The 22,592-nt window shown below is 34.8% G+C and overlaps 1 pseudogene; it reads left to right on the top strand.

The window, feature by feature from the left end:
- Nucleotides 1-20,674, top strand: part of LOC106461310 — a 36,916-nt pseudogene extending 16,242 nt beyond the window's left edge.
- The last annotated feature ends 1,918 nt before the right edge of the window (nucleotides 20,675-22,592 follow it).

Here is a 22,592-nt window from a genome sequence, read left to right as displayed (position 1 = left end):
CAAACAAACAAACAAACACTTTCCCCCATTTCACCATGGAATCCTATCTCACTCTCTGATGGGAATTTTCTCCAGGTTTATGGATGACCAAGATGGACCTACATATTCCAGTCTCAGCATGGTTTCGTCCATATCTTTGGTTCGTCCATCATGGGGTGGTGTACCGGTTTTGCCCCCTACCCTTCGGGCTTGCTTCTGCACCTTATGTTTTCTGTTGGTTGGTCAGGGGATTTGCTTTTCATCTTCACACCATGGGGTTGCATTTCCATTATTATATGGATGATTGGCTTCTTCTGACCCATTCCAAAGTGAAGTAGGCCAGTTCTACTCGTCAGCTCCTTTTAAGTGGCTGCTCGAATGGGCTGGTTAATCATATTAGAGAAGTCCTACCTCCATTCTACCCAATACTTTGTCCATTTGGGTGTATTTTTCAACACTCACCTCAGTTGGGCCAAACCCTTTCCTCTCTGACTTCATTCCATGGAATTGTTGGTTTGCCATGCCCTGTCTGCTCCTTCACTTTCTGCATGCGAGGTTCTATTGCTTTTGGGGATGTGGTCTTCTATGACACCACTGGTTCCCCTAGGTCATGCACATATGAATTTCCTACACTGGAGTCTACACAATCAATGGAACCTTGCTCAGGATCCCTTGGATGCTCTCATTACACTTTCTTCTCTAGTGAACGATCTGCTTTGGTGGTTGGACAAGGCTCATAAATCAGAGGGCGTCCTGCTTCCTTCTGGTTACAGATGGATCCCTTCAGGGCTGGGGTGCATGTGTTAATCCATCAGGCTTTCGATTACTTCCTACCTCTCACCTGGCATTGTCTGGTGATGATTCATTCCAACAAGTTGAAAATGGTAGCATATATCAATCACCAAGGTGGCACCTGGTCATGATCCCTCTATTTTTGTATGTTGGATCTCATCTACTGGGCCCACATGCGTGTCATGTTCTGGGTGCTTTCAATCTTGTGGCAGATCATCTTTCATGCCTCGACAAGATTTATCCGATGGACTGGTCCCTCGATTCTCTCGTTTTCCAGTGGCTTTGCAATCATTCAGGTTTTCCTCACATTGATGCATTTACCACCACTTTGAATCACAAATTACCCCTCTTTTGGTCCCTGGTGCCTCATCCTCAGGCTTTGACTATCGATGCCTTTAGCCAAGATTGGGCCCACAAATTCTTATATGTTTATCCTCCTATTCAGTTGCTTCATTAGGTAGTTTCCCTAATCCATACCACACCATGCCGGGTCCTTCAGAGAGCTCTCTATTGGCCAGCTCAACTGTGGTTTCCTTGTTTACACCAAATCCAATTATTCCCTCCTGTATGCCTTCCCTTATTCCCTGACCTTCTTTGTCAACCCCAGTCACCAGTTCTACATCCTGCTGTTCACGTCCATCATCTTCACAGCTGGCTTTTGTCTGATCTTTGGCGAGGAGATTGGGTTTCTCCCATCACGTAGCTTTCCATTTGGCTCAGTCCATACATCCTTCTTCCATGGAGGTGTATCAATGGAAGTGGAAAGTCTTTCACAACTGCTCGACATACGGTGGCTGGTGTGTTCAAGTTTGTGATGTGGCTTTTCAACCTGAGGTCTTCTGTATCCTCGATTTCGAGTTATTGGGCAGACTTGTCCCATACCTTTTGTCTTTCCTGTTACTGTAGAGTCTTTGATTCACCTGTCCTTACCATATTAATCCTTCCCAATGACCTACTCTTCCATACTGGGATATTAATGTGATCCTCCATTCCCTTTCTTTTCCTCTGTTCGAATCTCTTTCCTCATATTTTATGTTTCACCTTTCCCTTAAAGTGGATTTCTTTCTCCTATTGGCTTGTGGTTGTCGACAGTCTGACTTATTCGCCATTGACATTATACACACACTTAACCACCATACCTATCTTCTCCTTTATCCAGATCATTCCTTCCTTCCGAAAACCTCAGCAGCTCATGAGAGTAATTCCTCCTTTTCACTTATTTCCCATTCCTCTTATCTCTCATCTCTACCCTCCTCCTGATCTAGATAGACTTCTATGTCCAGTGTGTGCCATTCATTGCTATATTGCCCTCGTGGCTTCCTTCCATGGTTTTCATTCCTGACTCTATATCCCATGGCAGTTTTCTTCATCTAGTGATCTATCCCCTTCTACCTTCACCAATTAGGTTCGTAATTTGATTCAGTTGGCTTATTCCTCATTATCCCCTTCTCACGGGAAATTGTTCAGAGTTACTTCTCATCAAATTCGACACCTCACTTTTTCCCTCTCTTCTCGTCTTCGTTGACAATTGGAGGAAATCCTGCAATCGGGCATGTGGGCCACACCTAACACATTTATCCCCCATTATTTACATCATATCGTGGTTTTGGCTTCCTGAAGTTTTTGCCTTCCACCTGTGGCTGTTCATCAAGCTTCAGTGCGACTATAAGACTGGGTAAGTCTATATTAATACTTTGTTTTATTTCAGGGGCCCATCCTTCATACCATCATTACATGGATTATGCTCTGTGGCAAGTGGTGTCTGGCCAGGTATTCTACAATTCCAAATCTGCACTGTACAGCCATGTTGACTCATGCATTCCATTCCAAGGCTTCGCAATGCTCACCTTTGAGATAGGGTGTTTCACGAGATTGCTTTAAGGTGAATAACCTCGTGATGTTTGCTTCATAAACTTACCTGTTCTGGACCTTACCACCCATGGACTTCATGGGTAAAGCAAAAGTGGATAGCTGCCCATCCCTGCCTTGATTGAATAAATTGGGATGGTCAGCTTTTCAAAATAGGGTTTCATGATCACCCAATGCATTGTCTGAGGTGATGACGTTTCTCAGGACTCTCCTACGCATTTTCACCTCCTTTTTTCAAGTGGAGTATGAGAGTTCTTACCACTTACCAGTTCCAAGATGCTGGGATGGTCGACCGTGGAGGCACCCTGCTGAATGTGTTCCACACAAAACAGACAATACCATTCAGTAGAGAGTAGGGTGGTGGTGTTCTGCTGGTGTAGATGATGTACTATCTTCCAGTATAAGTTATACAATTACTACAGAATGAGACATTGACTTCCAGTTCACCCCTTCGATTGGGAGCCCTCATTCTACCCCCATACAGATACTGCAGCTGGGTTTTGGATTTAGAGTGAACCAATCAACATAAGCCCTCACACATGTTCAAGGTCGTCTATCTTCCTCCCTCGATTGTGCTCCCTCTGTATTGTGGGTCACAGTGGGAGTAAGGGGAATCGTTTCAGTTCTGTCCTTTGCTATCCCTCATTTACCTTTGTCCGAGGATGTTATTGCTTATCGGATGGTTCCCGGTCGGTTTCGTTGTTGGTGGAGTAGATTTTGTTTACATAGACATCCCTTTGATACCGGATGTCATGTTCCCGTATCGAAATTTTCTTCAAATAACACATGTCATGCCCTGGGGTTGAAATGGTTTTTGATTCCCTCCATTCTCTGGGATTTAAGGTGAAGACAGAATGATCCTCATCCTACCCCTGCTTGGATGTCAGTTCCAAGCAACATTGGTTTTGGATGTAGTTGACTTATCGAGTGTGGTCCATTGCACCCTAGCCACTCTACATTGTGGGGTCATCCTTTGTTTACCCACTTTTCTGTTTGATGGGATTGACTTGCGTATATCTTTTTAAGGATTCGGATAATTATCCTCCCTCAATTATCTCCCACTTGGATGTATTCCTCTCCTTTTTTTGCCTTTTCTCTCCACTCTTTATGGATGAGTGAAGAGGATACTTCGTCAGAAGTGGTGCGGTTCTCCTCTTCAGATCTGACTCTCTCATTTATGGAGGTATCTTTCGGATGCTTTTGGGGTGGTACATCTGTTCTTTCCTCACACCAGTCCCTCCTAATCAATGTGGGATTCTAGCTAATCTTGTGAGAAGAGGGAGGTACCATATCGGAAGTTATAATTTTCCTATACTGAAAATGTATTTCTGATAGGTACTTCCCACCCATCCTCCCCACACTCTTCCGTTACTTCCGTCTTCTGCCAAACTTTGAAGTGATAGTTCAGTAGAGGGGCATAGAGGGAGTCACATGCATCATGTAGTATACTATGCACCTATTGATGGAGAGGTGACACATGATGATTTACATGAGAGACACGTTGGAATCACTTGATTCCCATAGGGGGGAGTGAAAGGCTTATGGCATGCATATAGAGGGCAGCAATGAACGAGAATAGCTAATTTTGTGAGTGGAGGGAATACCTATTGGAAATGCATTTTCAGTGTAAGACAATTACAACTTTAAAAATAGAGGGAGGGAGTTTTGTTTAAAAGTGGCACAGTTAACTTGTTAACACCTAATTTGATGCTTTTTGTTTCTGTGTGTAATCAATAGTATTAATTCAAGTAATGGAGTTAAAACAATGGGATTTATCTGCAGTTAATAGCTTTCATAAAATTTAAAGAAAAAAGTGAATCAGCCCAAAATTTATTTTAAAAGGCAGATAGATCAACAACAACAAAAAATTAAGAACCTTACAGATGATATGTTTTACTGTACATGCATTTGTCTTAATTGCTGTACTAGATATTTTATATATATATATATATATATAATAAAAATGGAAACACCATGGTAAAGTCCCTTAATAGGGTGTTAGTCCACCACGTGTGGCCAGTATGGCCTGTATGCATTGTGGCATAGAGTCTACCAGCATATGGAATTCTGCAGGAGGAATGTGACACCACTCTTCCACGAGAAAGTCAGTCAACTCGCGTCTAGTTGATAGAAGTGGAAAACACTATCTCAGGCATCATTCTAGAATATTCCATACATGCTCAGTTAGGTTCAGATCTGGTGACTGAAAAGGCCATGACTTATGGATAACATCAGTGTCATACTCCTCAAACCATTGGGTGACAACTCATGCTCTGTGGTGTGCCATCTTGAAAGACACCCCTCTCTGCAGGACAGAAATGCTGTAAAATGGGATGAAGATGATCATTCAGTATCATTAAGTAATGATTGGCATCGACCTTGCCTTCTAAGGGTATGAGTACACCTAACCATGTCAGGAAAATGTGCCCCACACCATTATGGAACCACCAGAATCCTTCACAGTTGGTACCAAGCATTCTGAGCTGTAGAGTTCCTTAGGTTGGTGCCACACGTGCACTCCTCTATTTGTCGAGAACATGGTGAAGATGTACGTTTTTATAATAAGCCAATTATTGTAGCAAATATTAAACACAGGAGAGGCTTTGCATAATCATGCAGAATTTCTAAATTTTTACACAAATGTCTGTTTAAAATTTCTGTATATTATTAAACATTTTTCTGCAAATTTGGACTGCCTCTAGTAAAAAAATTCTGCAACATATAGTATAGCATATGAGTATATGAGATGTGTCCCATTAAGCCAGTTATATACATATATTTTTTCTGTCTGCTTTTATAATCCCAGCAGAGAGAGAGAATGAATAGAAAATGACTACCTCAGGTATCCAGTATTATATAAAGGAATATTAGAATTGCTTTAAGATTGAAAATACAATGTTGTAAGTTCTCAGATTTGTTTGACAGTTTAATTCAATTATTTTCTGTGCTGATACTTAACCATAAATTTCAAATGATCCTTTTTATTTGATTATTCTATGTTGGTACTTGAAATTGATTTTAAAATTCTGTTTGCTTGTATCTTCTGAATTGTTTTATGATTTAAACTATCTTGAACATGTCTATTTTTTAATTATCTATTTCTTATAGGAGTTTAAATCTACTGTCAATTGAGAATATTTTTGATTAATCAAATTTCTAATTAATAGCTTAACAACTTTGTATTAGTAATTAAGTAATACTGATTTTTTCTAGCTGATATTCCTACATAACTACATAACCTGAAGCTGTTTTTATATAAATGTTGTATTTATTATGTAAAATATTATGTCATTTAAGTTGAGAATGTGTTTTCTATTTTAAGTAATATTATTTCTATGGGTGCTAGCAGTTGAGGTGATTTTAAAAGGTATTTTTTATTATGCACCACTATTAGGACATGTGATTTGGAAGGATATTTTCTGACTAAGCAAAGTGTGCTGGAGTGTAATAATGCATTGGTTTGACTGATTCAGAATCAGCTATTCCCTAACTTATCTTCAGTAGTAAAGCTTTATTTTTTCAAACCTCATCATTTATCACTGTGTCTTGTGTATTTCATTCCATTACTACAAATCACTACACCTGTTCTTTCACAACTTGATCCTTGATTCTCTAGTTATTGTAGCGATCCTATAACTGTGTATTTGATTTATCCTCTAATTGATTAAGATGTTTATGACATAAAGTTGCATAAGCCATATTATTGTATTGTTTTCACTAATACAGTGACTTGCTGTATTGGATTTCAAAGTGAAATCTGTATTCCTAACAAACGTGTGATATTCTATGACAGGAGACATGATGACCCTTCTGATGAAAAAGGATACTCTATCAGAAGAAGCAACTCAATTTTACATAGCAGAGACAGTACTGGCCATTAATTCCATCCACACATTAGGCTTTATCCATAGAGATATAAAGCCTGATAATTTGTTGCTTGATGCTAGAGTAAGTTTGTTGATCCAGTTATTAAATCCATTTTATGAATAAAACCAAGGTTAGCAAACAAGAAAGTTACAGATGCCTTTCGACTGATGCTCTTCAAGTTCATTAATATTCCAAACATTTATATCACCCACTTTTTAGCCAAGCTTTCTTGTCATTTTTTATTTTCAAGAAATTGAGATAGCAGTCTATAGCTGTGACAAAACTTTAAATATAAATAGTGCAAGCTTAGATATATCTTTATTTCCTTTAAATGGTTCATATATAGATAATGAGTTTTGTTGTGACTGTATTTTTCACTCAGGATTGTCAACGATTTTACATCTGGATGATCAAGGTTAGTTGAAATGGCTTATATAACATACAGAGTTCCCTGAATCAATCACATTTGTATACAAACATAAAACCATCATCAGTCATAATAAACCCACTGGGATAGTATTGTAAACATCATAATAGCAAAAAAAAAACAAAGCAAGCAAAAGTAATATTACGTTTTGAATTTTTGAAATTAATTTATCTGTGTATTCTTATTCTTCACTTCACCTTAATGTCATCTACTTTTAGGGTCAGCTGTTCAGGTAGTCCTCCAGTACTTCCTATACTCCACAATCCTCCGGTGTTACACCCATCTCTCTCATGTCTTGGTGTATCCTAGTATTTCTATCTCAGTTTTTGATGTCCTCTATTCCATTTACCTTTGACTGCCATTCCAAATGTTCTTATTTTCCTCCCTTCTTTTCTTTGCCTATACCACCTCAGTCTAGCTTCACATACTTTTTTTGTTATCTTACATACCCAGCCTATTTTCTAATATCATAATTTCATCCCTTAATGATATTTCCTTTATCCAAAATAACATTCTCATTTTCATTCTTTTCACCAAACTTTCTTCTTTCCTTCTTAATTCCCATGTCTCCACTCCATACAACAGAACTGGTCTAATTACTGTCTTATAAATCTTAATTTTCAATTTTCTCAGCATTTTCTTATTACAAACAACTCCTGAAACACTATTCTACTTCTGCCACCCCCTCCTTACTCTTTCTCTTACTTCCAGGTCGTATCCCATAGTCTCGTTTTTATGTGAGTCATGGTATTTAAACCTGTCTGTTTGGGTTATATCCATATCCAGCCTATCATTTATTCTTTGTATTCATCTGTATATTAATAAGCTACTGATTTTTTTTCCTTTTATTTTGTAGGTTAGAATTGTTTACAATAATTGAAATATCTTTTTCATACTGGTAATTTAAAAAAAAAACTATAAAATTTTAGCTACTAACAAGGATGAGAAATGTTAATATTATTATATAATACTTGAAAATATTTGGATTGTTCTTTTGTTAGTTTAAAAGTATTTCATAAAAAATTCCTATGTGAAAACTGTCTACTTTAGCTTACCTTATGCGAAGTTTACTCCTAGTTATCATTGATCTTTTCTTGTTTAATGATTAGATACTTATTTAATTAGAATATTTCTATACAATTATTTGTAGTTTATAACCCCAAAGTTCCTGAATTAATAGCTTTAGTTTTTGCCATTATTAGCTAAAACTTAGTGTAACTAATCTAGAATTTAGTACACTGTTATAGAAATACCCTTGAATTTCTCCTATTCCTATTTTTTTTAACCATTATTTGTTTTATTAATTAGTTCTATAGCGTTTCAAAAAATGATTCTTATATACAAAATTGCTTAGCTACTTAAAAGTAACAGTACACATCTATTTAACAACAGTTAACAAGGTATGGTGTTTTCTTTATTTCTGAGTATTAAAAAGTATAAGTGTGAGTTTATATGGAAATTACATGAGGAAAACTTCACCAATAAAAATATAAAGAGTAAACTGATTGAATTGGTTTCTTATCACTGAATAATGGAACATTTTATTGCTTGAAATTACATTTCTCAGCTGGTGTAATTCTTTATTGTGTTATCTAATGTGTTTGATATGAACAAATCCTGATAACTTGACAGTGTGCATCTCAAGATATTTGGTGTGTGAAGCTTTTTCTAATTGCAATTAGAAAATTAGCCATACATGCATTATAGTAATTAAATTATTATTTATAATGCATTATTAAAAATGTTATTTCGTACAAACTGTTTGTTTTTGAAATTTCTGATACAGGTTGTAGTTTAACCAGTTTATTGTGTTTTCTACTATAATAAAGTTTCTTATGTATTTACATCCTTCTAGGGTCATATAAAATTATCAGACTTTGGTCTGTGTACAGGACTAAAAAAAATCTCACAGAACAGAATTCTATAGAAATCTATCTGAAGTAAAGCCAAGTGATTTCAGTAAGTACTTTCTCACTGAGTTTTGAACAAATCTTCAAGAAATATCACATCTATAAAGAAAAGCAGAAGTTGATATATTTATTGTAATAATTAGAGTTACTTGCATTGATGAGTCCTCAATAGTAGTTCAGTTTCTAATTTCAGCATTAGGTACAGAGTTTAAATGTTGAATCCTAGTAGTTAAATTGATAAACAAAACATTAGCTACAAAGCTTAAATGTTGAATCCTAGTAGTCCAGTTGTTCAATCGAGCATTAGCCAAAGTTAGTCCTTGTTAGTATCTTAGTTTATAAAGCATTATTTTTAGTGCTTATCTTTTGAGTCCTAGTTACAGCTCAGTGAATAAAGCATTAACCTCAAAGCACTACCATGGTTTAGTGGTACCATTTCAAGTTCATGTCAGGGGTATTTTTCTTGGCATGCTGATTCATTAAAACATGCTCACACATCAAATTTATTATAACATGCTTACGCATTTACGTCGAGACAATGTATGACTCATAGCACACTGAAACCTAAAGAAATGGTTTTCTTAAACATTTTTTAGGGTCCATAATTAGGCGGCCCGGCATGGCCAGGTGGTTAAGGAGCTCAACTTGCAATCTGCGGGTCGCTGGTCCGAATCCCCGTCACACCAAACATGCTTGCCCTTTCAGTCATGGGAGCATTATAATGTGATGGTCAATCCCACTATTCGTTGGTAAAAGAGTAGCCCAAGAGTTGGCGGTGGGTGATGATGACTAGCTGCCTTCCCTCTAGTCTTACACTACTAAATTAGGGACAGCTAGTGCAGAAAGTCCTCATGTAGTTTTGCACGAAATTCAAGACAAACAAATCATAATTTGGACATAGAAAAAACTCAAGTTATAGAAGATGATTATTTTGTTTGTCACAACTCCAAAATCTCTTAGTGGCTCTGTGCAAAAACTGTGTTTGTAGTTACATTTAAGTTGAAAATTAGCTCATGTTATATTGTACAGAAAATGTTAAAAACAAACTTAAATGTTCTTTCTCATAAAAATTAAAATTTTTTTAAATTTTTGTCTCATTTATAACTAGCATCCAATCCTATGGATTCTAAGAGAAAAGCAGAAAGCTGGAAGAAGAACAGACGACAGTTGGTGAGTGTGGAGAATGTGGTACATGTATTACAAGCTGTAGTAGGTACAAGCCTGCATAACAATTTACTGACTATAATTTAAGAAACGCATTTAAACTTCCTTTGCTTTATATATAGTACAGACCAATTTAAGCTATCTTTGATAGATCTGAGCCAGTCTTAGCTTAATTAACCCGATTTGCATGGTTGAGGGTTAAAGTGAACATGACATGATCTTTTACAGGGTGCCATTCAACATAGTATTAGGAATTTAATTTCAAAGCTATGAACTATTAATTTTACCCTACATTGCTGATTTAGTGGCAGTTCTTGGTAAATAAGAGTAAATATCAAATGCAGTATACAGGGATATTGCAAACATCTGTAAATATACATTTCAGAGGCCCTAGAGGGTATGCAAATGCTAGACACAAAATGTTTGATGGACAGAAGTATTTTTATTCTTCACATGAACATCAGAGTTCAGATTGATTTTGTCAATTCACAGACATGTTTTCAGTACAAATACATTAGTAACACATCTGATTTTTTGTGTGTAACAGATTTGTACATTTTACTAAAGGCTTGCTACATTTTGTGTAGATACACTCAGTAAATTCAGAATTATAGTTAACATTCCTCAATATGGGGCTGGTCTACTGAACCAAGACCATGCACATTTGGTTAATCAATAAGGTTATTGATCAGTTCTTTGTTAGAAAGTGACTTGTGACCAGCTAGCTAAATGAGAATGGGTAATTTTTGTGATGTTTTAATCTCTTAAAATCAATATATTTTTTTAAAAAATACTCTTTACAATTTAGAACTTGGCTTCATTCATTTTTCTTGAAGAGCCACAGCTGTATAGTCACCAGGTGGAGAACTGTCTACCATGGACTTGAAGCCCTGGTAGTTTATTTGGTAAATATTGGTCTCAGAGTTCTTGTATGAACCAAGATACGAATTCAAGCTCTGAACAGGGTAGATCTTATTTGCTTCAGATTATTACAGTTTGTGATAAGTGTAGCTTTTTGGGGACATTTAAATCTTATCTGTAACTAACAAGTGTCTCTTCAGTTATCTTCTATGCTGAACACTAGTTTAGGCTTGTGCATCTTTAAATAAACATTTTGAAATGTATGAAGAAAATATAATATAGTGTTGTAAAAGAGAAATATAAAATTCACAACTGACCAAACAGATCTGTTTTTAATATGAAATAATATAAAATTTATATAATTTATTTTAACCCTATAAACATAAAACAAGTACTTGATTTCAGTATTTCAGTAGACCTACTTGCTTATGAAGTGTATTTATGGCTGACGTTGCAATTTAGTTCTGTTTGTGGTTAATAATGTGTTATAGCTCTGTATGGCTTGAAGTATATCTTATGGTTACTGTTGTGTTATAGCTCTGTCTGGCTTGAAGTATATTTTGTGATGACTGTTGTGTTATAGCTATGTATGGCTTGAAGTGTATTGTGTGTTATAGCTCTGTATGGCTTGAAGTATAATTTGTGAATAATATTGTGTTATAGCTCTGTATGGCTTGAAGTGTTTTTTTTGGTTACTGTTATATTATAGCTTTGTCTGGCTTGAAGTATATTTTGTGATTACTGTTGTGTTATAGCTCTGTAAGGCTTGAAATGAATTTTGTGGTTAATATTGTGTTATAGCTCTGTATGGCTTGAAGTGTATTTTATTGTTAATATTGTGTTATAGCTCTGTATGGCTTGAAGTATATCTTATGGTTACTGTTGTGTTATAGCTCTGTATAGCTTGAATTATATCTTATGGTTACTGTTGTGTTATAGCTCTGTCTGGCTTGAAGTATATTTTGTGATGACTGTTGTGTTATAGCTCTGTATGGATTGAAGTGTATTTTGTGATTAATATTGTGTTATAGCTCTGTATGGCTTGAAGTGTTTTTTGTGGTTAATATTGTGTTAAAGCTCTGTCTGGCTTGAAGTATATTTTGTGATTACTGTTGTGTTATAGCTCTGTAAGGCTTGAAATGAATTTTGTGGTTAATATTGTGTTAAAGCTCTGTATGGTTTGAAGTATATTTTGTGGTTACTGTTATAGCTCTGTATGGCTTGAGGTATATTTTGTGGTTAATATTGTGTTATACGTCTGTATGGCTTGAAGTGTATTTTGTGGTTAATATTGTGTTATAGCTCTGTATGGCTTGAAGTGTATTTTGTGTTATAGCTCTGTATGGCTTGTAGTGTATTTTATGTTATAGCTCTGTATGGCTTGAAGTGTATTTTGTGTTATAGCTCTGAATGGCTTGAAGTGTATTTTGTGGTTAATATTGTATTATGGCTCTGTATGGCTTGATGTGTATTTTGTGGTTAATATTGTGTTACAATTATTCTGTGTGACTTAAAGTGTGTTTAAGTGTCATGAACTTGTGGTACAGTCTGCCAAGTCTGCTTTAAAAATGTACTACCTTATTAAGCTTTAAAAAATAAGGAAAATATAGAAGATAACACAAATAAGTAAGTCAAACTTCTTATCTGAATTACAAGTATTTATAGTACAAAAGCTATTGGAGAATATCATTTTATATATACATAAATTGTTCGAAAATCAACGTTAGGTTTAAAATGGAAAAAAAAAATATTTGTTACTGGCCACTAATCTTGCTATATCTAGACTCTTCACTTTGCAGTAGGTTTTAAGTTTTTCACATCAAATAGTTTTAGAACAAAGAACACTTGTAAGGCTGATGCTGCAGCAGTTACTAAATGCTTATCGAGGGACCAATAATGGACATACTAGTTATTTCCATGTACTTCATACCAACCTCGGAACATCTGTCACCAAAAATGGTCATGGTATTTCAGCATTTCACCTACTTGCTCATGCACAATCCTTATTGTTCCTATAATACAAATTCAGCAACGTTAATATTAAGCACATTTAGATGGGGCTGTATTATTATAACAAATTAAAATGCTAAATTATTTCATAACAACAGTGCTAATGCCTTAAATAATTACACACTATGCTTTGACTGCATTACACTAGTGAGACTCCCAAGATATTATTAATTAGCAGAAATGCTGTCCTATGGGTGGCTGTTTGGTCAGAATCTTGGTAAGCTAAATGGTGTGTTTCTCTGTCACATAATTGTTCCTTACTTTTTTCACTGGATCTTGCCTCATAACTTGGTGAGCAAGCCTATCTCTTTCATGCTTTTTCTTTCTGTAACCTGCATCCTAGTGTTTCATTTTCTTTCTAAAATTTTCAGACTTTCTCTGTGATAAGTTACTTTTCCATCTTTGTAATTTCTGGCCTCATGATTTTCTATGTTTTTGATCACTTTATTCTCATACTGAAGTAAAAAGTACTTGTATAGTTTACAAAGATTAAGTTGCAACAAAATTCCTGCACATTTGTTATGCAACGAACTCCATACGAAGGACTTGTGATTTCTTCAGTCACAGAACAATTCAATTCATAGCGTATTCTTGGATTCTCCAGCAGAAAAAGTCATTTTAATTCTGAAATATCACAATGATTCTCCATTAGGAAGACTCACTTTTAAAGTCTGCATTAACCTCACTTTACCACAATTTTAGAAGTTTTATTAGAAATAAATTCATTGAAAATAAAATGATCAATTAATGTACATTATTAAAAAGGAAAGATGTGCCGTTTCTCCAATAATGAAGCGATTGAGAGAAAAAAAATGTTGTAAAATGAGGTCCTATTATTTTTTTAATTTTAGCAAGGGTCTGTTTTACAACATTTTTATTTTGGTGCAATATAAAGCTGTTATTGACTTATTTCTTAAAAAAAGTGGACACATGCACTTAAGAGACCCAATTGTAATGAAACTTTGTTAGGAACTTATGATGTTGAAAAATCATGCAAAGTTTCATTGAAATCTGACTTAAACTGTGGGAGGAGTTTTGCAAACAGACAGACATTAGCCTCTTATATGTATATATAGATAAACAGGAGGTGCCTAACTCTGTTGGAAAGAGTGGTGAGGTGAGGGAGGGGGTAAAAATATGCTTGGCAACTTTATTTTAGACCATGGTTAAGAATTTCTGATAAGAAAAGGAAACCTTTTTAGTGTTAAATCACAAAGAACAACAAGCAGTACATCTTAAAAGTAAGTATAGACAGCAGTTCAAAATACTTGTCATTTCACAAACGTTGGTATTATACTGCAGTTGCAAATATCAAATTGTTAACTTGATCAGTTTGTCAGTATAACATGTTAATATTGCCACAAGAGAACAAAATAAAGTTACAAACCTAGCTGGTTTTGAATGATAATGTACGTATACTAAGTGAAAAAAGTGGATCTGATGTGGCAAAAAATATAGTTTGGCCCCTCCTAACTGTAATCAAAGTGGGTCATATGCCCCTTTTGTCTTGTGTTGAAGTACCTGTGTATTATGTTAATTCATTCCTTCTTTCTGTGTGAAATATTGTATGATTTCAGCTGTGTAAGTGTGTTTTCTTTATAACAGGCATACTCAACTGTGGGAACACCCGATTATATAGCACCTGAAGTTTTTATTAAAACTGGATATACTAGTGCTTGCGATTGGTGGTCCTTAGGTGTCATCATGTATGAGATGCTAATAGGTACATAGAACTTTAGTGATGTTATACTGAATGGTATTCAATGCACGTTTGTTTACTGGCCAGAGAAACAGATTTTTGTTATTTTATTATTTAAATGCTTTGTTTATGAATGTTGCAGACATTTTCTAATATCTTTATGAATAGTCTAGTTACGTATGACTATTTCCAATAGCCTTGTAAGGTTTAGTGAAGAACTGGCCAACATCATCCTAAACTTATAGATTGAAGTATTGAAAAACTTGTGTATATTTTTGTTGTCATCATACTAATCCTTATTTGGTGTATGTTACTTTTCATGAGAATTTATCTTGACCATTAACATCATTAAAGTTATAAGCTGTTTTATCTTTTAAGTATTTCTAATTTGTTTAAGCTGGTAATTCATAAATGTATCTGCTTTTCATCATTGTTTGTGTGTTTATATCAGTGTTCAAGATCTTTGTTGAAATTGGCTAGTTTACAAACCAATTAAACTTTTTCCAAACTTGCTGTATGCTCTTTAGTGGGTAATATGTGTGACATTATCCCATAATATAATGCTATAAGTAATTTTAAACACATCATCCTTTCTTGGGCCAATCAGGGTTTTCAGTAGGAAGTTTGCCTAAAATGCATTTTACTAAATACCAAAGTTTGTTAGGCTGGCTTGTTTGCAGATACAAAGTATCAAGTGAAAATTTTTTCATACCTATCATACGATCATTTACGAGACATCAAGCCTTATGGTGCATAATGTATAAACTAGAAAAAACATGATCCTTTAATACACAATAGGATTGATGTCACATCTCAAAAAACTGATAATAATAATTTTAATTACACCATTCATTAATTAGTCATTTAAGTTCTACATTTATGTGGTACATTTGATTTTTGATACCCTTTTTTGAAACAAATTAATGTAGTAATAATTTTAAATAACTTTCCAAGGCTATCCACCTTTCTGTTCTGAAACACCCCAGGAAACTTACAGAAAAGTGATAAACTGGAAAGAAACGTTAGTATTTCCTCCTGAGGTACCCATCTCCAGTGAAGCAAATGACTTGATCCAGAAATTTTGTAAAGAAATGGAGAAGAGGATTGGTTTTATAGGAGGGATTGAAGAAATACAACAACATTCTTTTTTTAGAGGTGTTGACTGGGAACATATTCGGTATGTTAAGTTTAGACAAATAGAAGATACTGTTCTCTTTTCACTGAAAAGTTATATGCGTAATATGCATGGGCATGTGTACCCTTTTTTTTCTGCTGTTAACCATGAATTAGTATAAAAGTTGTCATTAGTTTCAGTGATAAAGTAATAGGCTATCAGTAGGTAGACTTGAGGTTAATTTTTCTGTTATGACTTACATTCATTCAAAGATGCATAAAACTGTTGAATTCAAGCTGCTGAATGTTATAGGAAAAGCAAGAACATAAATTTGTTTTAGAAAAGTATGTTCTGAAGCAAGTGTTATGAGTGAATTATTAATTCTAGAGAAAGACCTGCTGTTATACCTGTGCAAGTCAAGAGTATCGATGATACTTCTAATTTCGATGATTTCCCAGATGTTGATTTGAAGATACGTAAGTATCTCTTCATAGAAACTTATATTTTTACTGGTTTATTTGTTTGCATAAATTAGAAAGGGTTCAGTGTCTGTTCAACTAACACATATATAAAACTTTTAGAGGTAACTGATTTAGGTTTTAGTTAAAAATAATAACAAATAGTACATTGGCAGGAGTCACAAGAAAACAAGCACACAAACACATATACACATACAAATGTATATACGTAGATGTCAAGAAGACAAAGTTGCCATGGCAGTATTTTTAGATTGGTTAAGCTCTAGAATGAATTAGTATTGGTATTTTTTAACCTGAATTTGAAACTATGTGTGACACAAGGGCTAAACAGCCAGATCAGAAACCCCTATGGTCCAGGCATAGCCACCCTTAATTTAGAACTGCTGAGTTCACTAAAACAGAAACCGAAACTGACAGTACAAAGCTTCAAAAAAACAAACAAACACGGTTTATGTTTTAGGGGAAGCTTATGTAAAGTGAAATGTTGAGTGTCTAATTAAATAAAAACAACCTATTGGCGTTATAAGGTCATTTATTTTTAGTATTAAGATGTACAATTTGTGTTTGTGATTTCTCCATTGCTCACAGAGGTGAAAATGACATAAAAAACATCTCAACACAACTAAACACCAGCAAAATTGTTCAAGGGTTTTTGGAATTAATAAACTGGACTTATTTTTGGTAAAATCTGATACCAAATCAGAAAATGATGTGATCAGAGTGGAATGCTTATTCACTTCCTTCATTGTGGAACACAATCTTCCTTTGGTGGTTTTGAACTATGCTTCGAAAACTTTTACCAAAATGTTTCTGGATTCAGAAATTGTTAAAAGATATGGATGCTCTAGAAACAAAACCTCTGCAGTAGTTCAAGAAATCGCCAGCAGTGCAACTGAGTGAATTGTGAGTAACATTAAAACTAGGGCTTTCAATTTGTCTACTGATAGCAGTAATGACATTGAAAGTAAACTATACCCTATTGTAGTGACCTACTTTTATGACAGCAAGGAAGAGGTAGTAAATGTATTTCTTTCTAATCCCAGTTTAATTGGAAAATCAACAGGTAAGAATATTGCAGGACACCTTCAATAATAAGTAGCCTCAAAGTCCCTAAATTTGGAAAATTGTGTATCATGAGCTGTTGACAACACAAATGTGATGAGAGGGAGAAAAAATGAGTTGCAGGTTATCTTCTGAAACTTAACCCTGAAATAGTGATTAGGGGATGCCCATGCCACCTCCTTCATTTGACAGAAAAGAAGTTGCAATATCAGTTTAGTGAAATTTGTATTGATATTTATTACTATTTGGACAAGAGTGCAAATAGGAAACAAGAACTTAGAAAATTCCAGGATCTATGTGATGTGGAGACTGAAACGTGTGCACATGCTGGCTGTCTTGTAGAAAATGCTTTGAAGCAATACTTCACAGCCAAGGATCTAAAACGCATGCTGGCTGTCTTGTAGAAAATGCTTTGAAGCAATACTTCACAGCCAAGGATCTAAAACGCATGCTGGCTGTCTTGTGGAAAATGGTTTGAAGCAATACTTCACAGCCAAGGATCTAAAACGCATGCTGGCTGTCTTGTGGAAAATGCTTTGAAGCAATATTTCACAGCCAAGGATCTAAAACAAACCATGTTACAGAGAGGACATAAAGATACCAAAACAGAAACATTTCACGAATTATGAAGAAATGTTTTCATCTCCTACAACTGAATGATTGCCTTAAACAGATATTTCCTGAAGCTCCTGTTGTCTCCTTCCAAAAAAGCATAACTCTAAAAGATATCCTTGTTCACACAAAAGTGAATTATATCCCCCCCAAAAGGTTGTCATCCATGCAATAAAGCTCGTTGTCAGACCTGCAAGTTTATAAAAATTAATGACTCATTTTCTGACAAGCATAATCAAAGAAACTTTAAAATATTCAAAGAAATCACTCGTGGAACACAAAACACCATTTACCTTATTTAGTGTAAAAAATACAATCGCCAATATGTAGGATATACACAAACAACTCTTAGAGAATGTTTTAACAACCATAAATCTTCTATTAACACTGAAAAAGAACTCCATGTTGCTTAACACTTTAACTAACCCGGTCATTCCATTAATGATGTTACTCTCATCGGTATTGAAACAGGATTCAAAACTAAAGCAGATAGAGAAATAAAAGAAGCTTATTGGATCACTAATCTAAACACTGTTCAATCTTTAGGAATTAATCTAGATCCTGGAATCAGTGATCTCTGATCATTGTTTTATACATCACTCATTTGATTACACCACCATTCCCAGTTTGCCCCTGAAGAAGAAAGGTCCACGTTTTGAAAATGCTCAGGTTATAGGGTTTTTATCATCTTGTATGTAAAGAATCCTGAATATAAGTAGAATATTTTGTAAGAAATGGATGAGTCATAATAACTGAGACAAATTATCCACAGTATTAGTGGTTAAACACTTTAGAAAAAACTTTAGGTAAGAAGATCTCAATTTACTTCCAGTCATGCAATTAGATATCCTGTGCAAATGATTTTTGCAATAATAATTCAGTAGTGCACATATCATAAGCAAAATAAATGCAGCATTATCTAAAAATTCTTTAGTAATTCTTAAGTACTTTTATAAATACTTCTGTAGTAGAATGAAGTATTTTACTCGATACTGAGGTACTACTTCAAAAATCATTATACCAGCTGAAGTACACATTCAACACAAACAATGACAGAGGGGTCACATCCAAATGTTGACCCCAACCATGTAACTCCTGGGGAGTTCCTAAGGGTACATGTCAGACTTTGTGACTATTGGCACAGTGGTTCACCAGTTATAAGTTTGAACACTCACAGAGATTTTTGTCAAATAATTGTTTAGATTACTGCTTTGTACTTTTCTAAGGGCTAAAGTAATTTTATTGTTTCACGTATTGTATACAGTTTAGTGGTAATTTAATAATAACTTATTCATGTAGTTCAATATTTTATAATGTGAAAAAGAAATCTCATAGTGTGTTACAGATGTTACATGAAGCAAAGGTGATTCAAATATATTTTTTTTCTTTTTATTGACCTTTGTCCCCTCCAAAAACAAAAATCTAATGATACAGAGGCTCTACTGTATTATACAATGCGATACGGAGGTCCTGTTTTATTATACAATGCAGTAATATAATTCAATGTTGTAAGCTGAATGAAATAGTAATTATTGTTTTTCCCCTCCAGCTGCAGCTCCATCGGCCAACACAGATGAACAGTTAGGGTACAAGGACTGGGTGTTCATCAACTATACATTCAGGAGGTTTGAAGGCCTAACACAAAGAGGAAAAGGGACAAAGAAGAGTTAAAAGTGGCTTTTGGGTTAGTTGAAGACAGGGGTTAATATCTTATTGTGAAGGCACCATCCCAGCACTTATTCAGATAAAAAATTTCTTGTTGTATACTGAATATACTGACTGAAGCAATATGTGCAGAGGATCCCAGTCATTAAGTTTTGATATTTTTTTTTTTGCTTGTGCAAGAATTTGTGGCTCACTTTTATGTTTTATTTATTTTGTGTTCTGAATATAGATATAATAGAAATACACTCTCCTGAAAAATACACAGATACTTAAGTGTAATTTAAATATTTTGTATGAAATGATTAAGAATGGAAAGACAAAAGAAGTGTGAAACTTAAATGGCAGCAGAGCATATTATAGTGAGATGTAAACAGCAAGCTACGCACAAAAATATAGTTTTTATTATTAAATTTATAGGAGTGGTACACTTCAGGTATGCTTTTAGTCCCAGCATATCTTTCCGTTTTTGTCATACTGATTAAAATTTTATATAATTCACCACGTTATAGTATCTTTCAAGTTGGAAATTATGTCATATCTTTTTCATATTTTTAGTTTCAGTAAACTGAAGCATTCAGAACTGTTTTTATGGCCCCTGAGGTTCTGTGTGTTACAAAACTATTTTAATTAGACCAGCTGGAAGTCACCACTCTCCTACATGATTTATTAAGCAGCTGGATATCACCATTCTCCTATGTTACTTATTAAGCAACTGGATGTTCTTCTTGAGATGGTAGCTGGATGTTCCTCTTCAGATTCTACTATGGCAGCTGAAAGTTACTAATCCCTCCTCTAAGGTTTAATGTGTTGAAAGATAACTGAGTGACTGGAAATCATTCTACTTCTTCTCCAGAATCTATTATAGCAGCTGGAAATTAAAATTCCCTCCTCTTTGATCAACTAAAGTAGCTGGAAGCTATTAATCCCTTACCTATGATCCATTACAAAGCTTGTTATTTAATTTTTCTTAATGTCTAAAATTTCCAAACCTAGGATACACTATATTAACTGGGTATTGCTATACTTTCTTCCATAATATAATATATCAACTGGAAGCTCACTTCTCCATCTTTTGAGGCATGTTACCAAGTTAGTAGTATTTTATTTCACTCTCAGTATATATATCTGGTACAGGCAATTAAATTTTCTTTCCCATCTGAAAGATCTGCTGCATAAACTGGAATTTCACCATACTTTTCCTTGAAGAACTCTTCATCAACTGAAAGTTTACTATGTTCCCTCAAAGAATCTAGTGCATCAAGTGAAAATTCCTTCCGTCTACTACACTACTTAGAAAACACAACTTCTCAATGATCCATGTCATGAAATAGACAGTCACCTAATTTGAAGAACTGTTATACACTTTCAATGTGATTTGAATAAGTGGAATTTTATCATCCTCTCACTGCACCAAATGGTATTTTAGATTCTCCTCACTATTTTCGTACATATCCGTACCTTTTTAGCCGCAGCATAGCAGCTCATAGAATGGTTCAAAGTTGTTTTAACTCATAGCTCCATCTCTTGACTGATTTGATATCTAATTATGCTGCGGCTATTGAGGAGTCCCTCTTGTTGTTGTTTATCAGCTAAAATTTGCATTAATCTAAGAGTAAATTAACATCAAGTTAGTTGTCACAGCTATTAGATAGCAAAAAATATGGCAGGTTAAGGTGTATTGGGATTTTGAAAAAAATTACTCACAATCTAAAATACATTGAAACAATCTTTATTCAGTACCAAAAGAAAATCAAGATCAGTGTGCTTAGGGCACCTTTATTGGAGAGAGCTCTCAGAAAAAGCAATAGAAGACATTAATTGTGTTCCAGACTGAGAAAATACAGCATTATATACATGAAACAATAATGATGTGTTGATACATGTGCTTTCCACGTGACTGTTGCTCATTCCCAGAGAAAAATAAGAGATGCTGTAATTTTAACTTCAAGGTATCACTTGACCTGTCAGTGGAAAATATCATTGTTCTCTTCTGCATAGCATGTTCCACTTTACAGGAACCTTTCCCGTGAGAAAATGCAAACAAATCCCTAGTTGAATGACCCAGTTCAGTGGGTAACTAGAGGAAAGGAACTTAGCTAATTCCTTGACAGACATTCTATGCTAAAATTGCGTACGCCATAAGTACAAAATATTTTATATCATATAAGGGGTAGAAAGCACATAGTATGGTTGCATGCAACACTGTAAGAAGTAGGAGGTATGTACAGGCTCTTGCATATATATCAAAACACTAGAACATGATTACCAAGTTTTTAAAAAAAGTGTTTTGAACAGGTCATTCTTTTGTGGGCAATGAAATATACACAAATCTATAAATTATTTGAACCGTTTTGTTATACAGAGAAATTTTAGTCGCTATGGAAAACTAGAAATTATTTGAAACTTTGCATTATACAGAGAAATTTTAGCTCCTATGGTGGTGGTTTTATTTTAACTTACCACATTTCTGTATATAGAAGTTAACATTAAATGCCGCAAATAGCTGTGAAAGGCTTAAGCAGTCATACTGAAGGAGAAATTGTTTGTCAAAAAGTTTCTGAGGTGACCAGTTTTGTACTATGATAGATAGAAAAATAGTTATTCAGAAGGCGCAGAAAAAAAATTGTCGTCTGGTAAAGACAAGAAGCACGTGCTGAATCACATTTTCAGTGAAGTGTGTGATCTGGTAAAAAATAACACGCTGCGAGTGAATCGTTGCGTCCGCAGAAGATAAACGACATGCGCCGAATTCACGTTTTCAGTAACTGTATCGTCTGGTAAAGATAAGCAACACGCGCTGAATCAAGGTTTTAGTGGATAGAACTGAGAGTAGATCGGGGCAGCCGACGGCCCACCCTGATCGCTGAGTTCTAATTATGGCTCTATCGGTAAACATTGTTTAAAATCGAATACTTTACAAAGTTGGAAACTAATCTTAAAATTAAATATACTTTAAGGATATTCGGATGTTTTTAACTTTTTTGTACTCTGATGACGAAATCGACTAGTCCGATATGTAAAATATTTAACAGGTAATTCTTATCAGACAAGATTATTGTTTTTTGATATTGTTACGTCTCCG

The sequence above is a fragment of the Limulus polyphemus genome, unplaced genomic scaffold (assembly GCF_000517525.1).
Source record: "Limulus polyphemus unplaced genomic scaffold, Limulus_polyphemus-2.1.2 Scaffold931, whole genome shotgun sequence".
Classification (NCBI taxonomy): Eukaryota; Metazoa; Arthropoda; class Merostomata; order Xiphosura; family Limulidae; genus Limulus; species Limulus polyphemus.
The sequence above is the reverse complement of the archived record's forward strand: the minus strand, read 5'-3'. Positions and strand labels throughout refer to the sequence as shown.